We start from the raw sequence: 9211 nt of genomic DNA on the forward strand, positions 1-9211 counted from the left end.
CGAAGAGTGCTTTCCCTAGCAAGGTTTATCCTTTTTCTGCACATTAAACCAGGACTTCTTGTTTGAAAAGTAATTGCCTATGTACTCATAGCAACTAATGGGACATTTTTTCTCAGGAAAAATTTGGTACCCCCCCCATGCTGTCGAGTGGCTTTGGGCCGGCCAGACAGTCCGACGCGGTAAGGGGAGGCGCACAAAATGAAAACAATGAATGTTGAACTAGGCTGTCTGTCGCAAGCAGCTTCAAAAAGGGTAAGGTACAGATTGTTTACGAGGGTATCGGTCAAAAAATGTCAAAATTTAAACTTGTTGAGGCTGCAGTCCTCAATCTCTGTCTCAATTTTCCTGAAATTGAGTAAAAACAAAAGAGAAAAAGAAGAATCGTTCAGAAATAACAAAGGAGAAAAACGTATGAGCTCAAAAAAATCATGGCCAATAAAATAATAAAAAATTAAAACTTCAGCTCCAAAAGCTGAGGCAACAGAGGGCTCTGTCTTCAGCGGATGTAACCATATCTTGCATTGTGGGGGGCCTCCCCTCAATCAAGAAAATAAATTAAAGAAAAGCAAACAAAAACAACCTTATCAGTAACACTATTTTCTTCCCCTTTGTTTGTTGTTTTCTCATAAAGGCCAAAGCAGTGTAAATAAATGAGCAACATAATGAATAAAAGCAAAGATAAATGATGGGCACACATGGTCTTATGTGGCAAACAGAAGGGTTCTGTGTGAAGTTCTGGTGGTCCTGTGTTTCTCATAGTTATGAATGTGGGTGTGTGACTGTATGTCTGGTCTGTCTGCGTGTGAGAGAATAAATGAAAACAAAATAATCTAGTGCACAGTCAGAAGATAGAGGGGTTAGTATTGTGCGAAGGAGAAGCTTGTTGGCTATTTGCTAGTTGTCCCCCTCCATGCCAAAGTTCAAGGCTAAAGTGATTTAGCACTACCACCAAAGGCTGTGGTGGACTTCTTGTTGCTTGGTATCCTTGTGGCTTTTGAAACAGTGTCTTTTTTGGTGAAGATATTCCATCAGACGTGTGACCAGTCTGCAGTTGCTGCCCATCATTCAGGCAGTAGTTGTGGCGTTTAACTCGCAACTCATTGGTGGGGGGAGTGTCCACTCCGACGCCCACAGGTTCTCAGTATTTGATGATGGGGCATTGGCATGCGGCCCATTCGTAGACGATGAAGAGTTGACTTGGGACTGAGCGAGTTATTTCAGCATTGCTTTGCTGAATGGGAGTTGAGTCCTTGAGTCCTGAAAGGTCACACACCTTTGATTGTCCATTTCCTTCTGATGCTTGGTCCTTTGAATGATGTTGACATTCCATTAGCGTAAGAGTTGAAGGTGATTTCATTCTTTCATTGAAGATGTCGTTTCTTCAGGGGACAACCACAAAGCCAACAGAAACTAACAATTTAAATAATAAAAAAATGATAATGATGGTAACAGTAATATTAAAATAAAATAAAATGAAATACTGTATTCATCTGTGTGTGTGTGTGTGTGTTGCCCATCAAACATGAAATCAAAATAAAATTTAAAATAAAAATAAAAATAGTGTCTGTGTGTAATGGCACTATTCTATCGGCAGGGGAGAAGTGAGAAATCACAATGTTGTGTCACAAGTGTGTAGTGCACTAAACTGGCCAGTGAGGGGCGCCACCTCTCTCTCTTGGGATGGGTGTGGCTGTGCGTGTGCGTGCGCCCGTGCGCGTGCCTGTGTGTGTGCTCTCTCTCTCTCCCTTTCTCTCTCTCTGTACGTGTGTGTGTGTGTGTGTGTGTGTGTGTGTGTGTGTGTGTGTGTGTGTGTGTGTGTGTGTGTGTGTGTGTGTGTGTGTGTGTGTGGTCACACGTCCAAAAAAAAAAGAAAAACACAGCAGCGACGTGTGTGTGTGTTTGGCTCTCTGTCTTTCTCTCCCTTTCAAAAGCTGACACTCGTCAAATGAAAGCATTAAAGCCAAGCCAAAGGGAGAAATCTGATTCCACGTTTAAACAAAATAAAAACAAAGATAAAAAAAAAAGTAAAACTCGCCTGAAAGCATGATCTGAGTTCACATCATACCAAGATTGTATATGCGTATGCATATATTATTTGTTTATTGGATTCTTCATCACAGAAACACAATTTAGGTTAGGTTCGGGGTTTTAATCTTTCGGTACAGAGGTGAACTCAGATCATGGCACCGCTGGGATGTTTTAGAAACCTTGTTGCCCGTCTATCTATGGTCAGGACCTCACAGGCTGTCTGTGGGTGTCCGAACAAAACCAAAGTAAATAATGACCAGCCGTATTTTATGCCTAAACAAAATATCCGAGCCCGAAGAAAACCAGAGAGAACCTACAGCATTAAAAAGCACAGAACCTCAACCATTTGAGCCTTTCTCATGGCTATTCACTGCGTCAAAACACAGAACAGCTGAGGATCAAAATCAAAGCTCAAAGCTGAAAATCAATACAATGCTTGACTGGTTCCAAAAAAAAATCAATACAGAGCGAATATATATATATGTAAATGAAAATTTATACATATATGTTTATAAAGGCAGCTTTACCTTAGTCCGAATTGGTGTTTGAGGTTCAACCGATGGTTCGTGCTCCAGTCTCTGTCCGAGGGCGGACCACCGCGGGCCAGCCCCGGGGCTTCAAATGTGTCGACCCAGTGTTGGTCCACGATCGACGCCCCACAGAGCAGAAGATGGATTCAGTTCGTCGACGCCAATTGTTACGGCAGAATTTACGGTTGACCTCATTTGAGACATGATTCATTGCTCTGGTTGAATGATGGAATCCAGGAGAAGCATTGATGATTTTATATAAAAAATGTTTATTCTAAACTAAGAAAAAAGGTACAAAATGGAACAAAGTGAAACAAAATTAGCGTCCGTCCAGGCGGACGTCCGAAGGAAGTGCCGCGCCCCGCCCCAACAGTTTCAAAGCTTAAGCTTTTTTATACAGATAAGAAAAGGTCCCAACAGTGAGAGACAAAAGGGAGGGAGTCAGATGCCCATAGTGGCAATGTTGGAGGATGATGAAGATGTTATGAAAAGGTTTGGCTCCAGTCTTTATCTGTCTTGATAAGTGTGTACGTCAGTGTATGTCTGCAGAGATTCTGGCCTTGGCAGAGACTGTGCTGCACTGAGAATAATACGATCTGTACTGTTTAATCATGATTCAGCTGTTCAAAAGTGTAAAGATTAATGGAGTCGTCATGTATTAAAACATGACAAATTGTACACATGAACATACATTTGAGGATATGATGATGAATATAAAATTTGCCATAACAATAACCTGTTTAATTTGACTCTCTTTCAACATTATTTAATGTAAGAGTGGGGTCAGGTTTAACTTTTTATTTTATATTTTGCATTTTTGGAATGTCAGTGCTAAAAATAATATTTTCATGTTTTTAATTGATTTACTTTTTGAAGCATTAATATTATAGTATACAATAGCAATGTTTTAATGAAAGTGATTAGTACACATTCAGAGCCAAAAATGCAATACGATGAATATTTTGCCTAATAATTTTTTTCAGTTTTTCGGTTTCAGCCAAAAAAATTCATTTCAGTGCATCCTAATGTTAACTCCAGCATCATGTTTCATATAAATCCTAAAAAAAGAAACAATATCACAGTACAATGTGAATGATCTCTGCCTGCTGTTAAAATTTATTCTGTATTATTTTATCTGCACTGTGCTGTAAGTTAGCGGGTCAGAAAATGAATGGATGTGTTGTAAGTTATAACCATCCAGTCTTTTTAAAACTCTTCTTTTTAGGTTTAACGACAAAAACAAATCATGTTTTAGTAAAATATAAATATTTCTGGCAGAAGGCTGCAGGATAAGTGCCAACATAGCTCTAAAGGTGTCATAATTTAGAAAACGACACTTAATGACAGCCTTCACGACACCTTATTCATGCTAATGACAGACATTGACAGAGTAATGTCAGCCTTATGTACAAGACTTCAAGTGCTACCCTCCAGTTCCTACCCAAGAGTGGATTGATATTTTGATTTTTTAAATGCTTTTTTTAATTTATAATATTATTATAAATTATTTATTTTTCCATTTCCGACAGCCCACAGTACCTATAAGTTTGATAGTGTCAGCATTTTTTGCTTTTCATAGCCTAAATGACATCACTATTTCCTGGTACGGCACAGTCTCACTCTGCTGTAATGCAGGAGGAGGCCACGCCCTCTCCCAAAAGCACATTGCTGCTCTGCCTCTGGCCCCATAGCGTGTTTTTATGTGTTTGCTCATGCGCAGTCATTTCCCCAAGAAGACAACCATTTACGTAAACAGGCAGCTTTCTACACTGCCTTTGGACGTAACCATGCTATGCTAAATGCTATACATATGTTCAGAGTGCATTAGTGAATTGATACAGCTTGGCCGCTGCTGCTCCGTTCTCTAGCTAGTGGGCTGAATATAATACTACCGGCAGAGTGACAGTGGTAGAGACAATAGAGAAACTTTCTTTTGAGGAAAAACGACAGCTTTTAAAAGATGGGAGAGCAACACCTGAGTCGTATTCCATAAAACGGGTTATGTTTAATGAACTGCAGCTTATCCGTGTTCTCTGCACCCACAGCTCTTAGGGCAGCGTGCAGCGCTTGACTCTGCTTCTGAAACGCCAATGAAAAAAGCACAGCTGGCTGTCATCTTTGTGTCAGTCCCTCACCGCTACGATAGCAGCCAGTATGTCCTCTTCCAGCTGGTGTTGAGGCTGTGCCGGCCACACGGCATGTACTCTGATGGAAGCATACGATCGGCTTCTTCCACCAAACCCTGGTAGTCTTTATCTACCACCAGAGGCGAAGTGGCCAGAGCCGTGCGCACCTGCGGGGGGAGCTGGCGTAGAAATGAGGTATCACCTGATCCCAGCAACGCAAGCATATTTTCCATCAGCTCTGTGGGTTTACTGTCACCCATACCGTTGAGTTACAGCAGGCGATCCGCTCGTTCCATGTCGGACAGCTGGAACAGACGTAGGAGCTGATGTTTGAGAGCTGAGTATTTGCTGTGGGTCTCGCAGCAATCCCATCACTCCACAGGTGGTCAACGAATCCAAGGCTGCAACGATGTGATAATATTTTGTGTCGTCTGCAGTGATTCCTCGGAGCTGAAACTGGGCTTCAACGTGTTGAAACCACGACACGTTGCCAAAACTCTTATAACTTGACCGTAGCGGCAAACATTGCGGCCCTGTCTCCTTGTGCGCCCTCTGCTGACATGTTCAAATATCATCATCACCAATGTAGAAGCCGTGAAATAGGAGTATGTTGAGTCAGCTTTCTTTATTGCTTCACACACAGCCTTACAGTTAACCTGTCAAAACATTCCGCTGTATCACCACACTTCCTCCTTTAACACATCACCTGTTGTCAACAGAGATGGCAAAAGTACCCAGATTCCTTACTTGAGTAGAAGTAAAAAGTATTGATCCAAATATCTACTCAAGTAAAAGTAAAAAGTAAAGGCTCTGAAATGTACTCAAAAGTACTTTTAAAAGTGAAAAGTATTTCTGTTTGCATGATTCACTGGCTGCAAAGCTATTAAACAGGATAATTTATGGAATCTGATTTAGAAATGTTATTGTTTAAACAAACACTACCTGTCTAGTATCTTAATATACTTCACTATATAGTCATTTTAGCATTTGTACTGTACACTTAAGGTTAACACATCATTGCTGGTTATGACATAAGGCTCCTATGTCATAACCAGGGGTGCACACAACAATTTTGATCTGGTTCTCAAGGAGCACCAGAGGTTGTTTCTTGTGGTAGCGCTCATTTTTTCAATGTCTGACTCATGGGTCAGATATTTTTTTCTGACAAGATAAGAAAAATAAAATTGGTAGTTAAATAAAACCTACAGATGACATCTGACTTCATAAAATGACCCCACGAGTTTCACTATAACATTACTGCTGTTAACTTTTTTGATCATTTTAACAGTAGCAGCACCTACCTGAAATCATTTCCCCAGACAATGTTTGTATCCCTAAGAACAAGAACATGAATAGCAATAAAGTCTGCACTGTAAAATGTTAGGTACTCAAATGAGCACTAACACGCTTGGATGTGGTGCTCATTTTAACATTTTCAGCGCTGTGCAGCCCTAATAGCGTTATTTGTTTTGGCCACTAGCCACCGCTGAGAGATGTTTCATTAGATTAGAATAACTTGCGTATGAAGAGGACACTTGACATGTATTTTTTTGTAGTGATTGTACTTCCACACTGTAAACATCAGTTTTAAATGAACAGACTTCTTCAAGCTCCACAGGGTTGCTTCTTGTCCTCTCACTGTCAGCACACGCTTGATAGCAACGCCCACTTACCTAAACTCTGTCACTGATTGGCTTACCATGAAATATCACTCTACCTTTAGCCAATCATCATTACTTGTATGTCCACGTAAACCCTCCCCCTCCCCTTACTTTCAGCTTCTGTCTGATCCTGGCTCTGTGAGTGAGCCGCTGGGTCAAAACAGTTGACGCGCATTGGTGTCGCGGCGCCAAAAAATAAAAAAATCTAGGCTTATAGGCATACCTGTCAAGTTTTGAATATGAAAATAAGGGAAATTTTCTGGCGCCCACTACGAGCCGTCCCACCAGCTCAACCAAGCTCCAGTATCCGTTATATTTTAAGACAAGTGTACAATAAATCTAAAATAGCCACTTGTCAACCACTTATTAAATACAATTATGTGATTAGAATCTGGTAGGTCGACCTTTATTAACATTGAAATGCTGTGAACATTCCTACTAGGGCTGGGTGATATGGACCAAAGCTCATATCTCAATATATTTTCTCAAAATGGTGATATATGATATAAATCTCTATAATTTTATCAAATAAAGTCTGACCAGAAAGACAATTCTGGGTTAAATTTGCTGATGCTAAAATGCCACACAGGGACATTTTTTAACAAACAGCTGATCAATATGTGCACTCATTAATCCATCTAACTGAGCTTTACATGTTGTTCTGAGAAGTAAAAGCAGCGACTCCTAAAACTAGTATTTTGATACATAATAAGCTATAATATATATATATATGAAATATTATAGTTTTCTATATCACCAAAATAGAAAACTCAATACATCTTGAATCTTGATATATCGCCCAGCCCTAATTCCTAAATTATAAAACAGCCAAAATAAAAACATAAATGTGTTTATGAAGCACATGTGTTTATTTAATATACTTACAGCTTATATACAAGTCAATACATTGTATATTTATTATTAATTTCCCATTGTTTGTCTTTAAGTTAGACATTAACATTTTATTTTCATTATATATTTTATTATAATTTCTCATGCTCACACTGGTTCTCTGGTATTCACTAATGACTTATTAGACATATTTATTACAGACTTTACATTCTTTAACACTTTATAAAGCAGTGTATATTTGTGGCGCATGTGATTGGCTGATTTTTCATGGTGACTTACGTCGTTCCTTCCACTGTGGGAGACTTTAAAATCTCAGTTATTAATCTAACAGAAGGTGTAAGTGTGTCACATCCTGATGGTCTCTAGGAAGATAAACTCTGTCACATTTGATTTCACAACATATCTACACCAGTTCTTCTTCAGTCGTGCAATACACCAAGGACATGTTTCCTTTGTTTTACCATGAACCTTGTAACGCGTGGTGATGTATCTTGCCGTGGACGTGTGCTGCTGGATAGCAAAATGAGCAAGACTTCTTGATTTCCACACGGTCTTGTTTATTCTAAAGAAATATGAGGGCTTCACCACTCGTCACATTGCACATCGGCCTGAGTACACGCGGCCGATGTCCACGACATTAAAAGTAAAAGAAAAGAGGAAGTAAACGAAGAAGAGTGACCTAATAAACATACCGAAATAAAAGAGGCGCCACCTTGGGGCGATATACATTCAAAAGTGACTGTTACATAGTCCCCCCTGGTGAGAAAAAGGCTGTCCCCAGCCGTACACAGCTGAAGATGACACAACCACACAAAACAGCATCCTATACATAGAACACAGTTAAGGTAGGCAGAATCACAGGGCAAAGACCATACAAAAATAAAAATCCGACCCAAACACTTGGCAAAACAAATAAATCAGTGGATTATTTTTTTTTTTTTTTTTTTTTTTTTTTTTACAACAGAAATGCAAACTTCAATCAGCAAATAGCACCAAACATGGCTGAGTATAACGTATAAAAACATCTACAACGTCATAACATAAAAATGTAGTGCAACATAGTCATATGAAGCCGTTTCAACCGAAAGCAGCTCACTTCAGATCAAGTCTATCAGTGTGAAAAACATTTGTCCACTTCTTGTCACACCAACCAGATGTAACCCTGGGGCAACGACGGGGCCTAAGGTCATAACGTCCAGTAGAAACAGTGTCAACATCAGCAACAGAGCCATTGTCTGGTGAACCAAAGGGAAAAGGATCATTGCCAAAATCAGTGTCTGTAAGTGGGGCAAGAGGGGCAACATCATTGTCCAAAACCTCAGAGGTCCCACTGTCAGCAGGACAGGAAAATGAGTGTCCATTGGAAGTCAGAGAGTCCCAAGTATGGAAAGGTTGCATATTAACGACATGAAAAACACCGGCATCAGCACCAGAGTCTACCCAAGAGAGTCTGTAGTTTACATCACTGAGCCTCTGAGTCACACGCAGCGGACCCTCAAACAGAGGTGCAAGCTTAGCTGTGAAGTTAGACTGGGCGTCAGACCTTGGGTGTGTCTTAACTCTAACAAGGTCACCAACACTAAACGTGGCATGCCGACGTCTCAAGTCATAGTAGCGCTTTTGTCTGTCGTGACTATAGTCAAGTGCTGCTCTGGCATGGTCATGAGCTTCCTGTAAGGAGGCTCTAAGAGTCTCAGGGTAAGGTACACCCGGCTCATCAATACCATCACTGGGTGGTTGCGTGATAAGGTCAAGCGGAGTGTCCAACTCACGACCATAAAGCATCATGGAAGGACTCAGTCCAGTACTGTCATGTGGGGCAGTACGGAGAGCAAAGCAAATCTGAGGAAGATACTTGTCCCATGAAGTGTGTTTGTCGCCTACGTAAGCTCGGATGGCAGTTTTCAGAGTGCGGTTGACACGTTCAGTGGCGTTAGTCTGCGGGTGGTATGCTGTAGTGAGTCTGTGTACAGAGCCTAAGGCAGAAACAACATGTTCAAACAGTTCACTCACA

This window comes from Gouania willdenowi, chromosome 16 (genome assembly GCF_900634775.1).
Source record: "Gouania willdenowi chromosome 16, fGouWil2.1, whole genome shotgun sequence".
Taxonomy (NCBI): Eukaryota; Metazoa; Chordata; class Actinopteri; order Blenniiformes; family Gobiesocidae; genus Gouania; species Gouania willdenowi.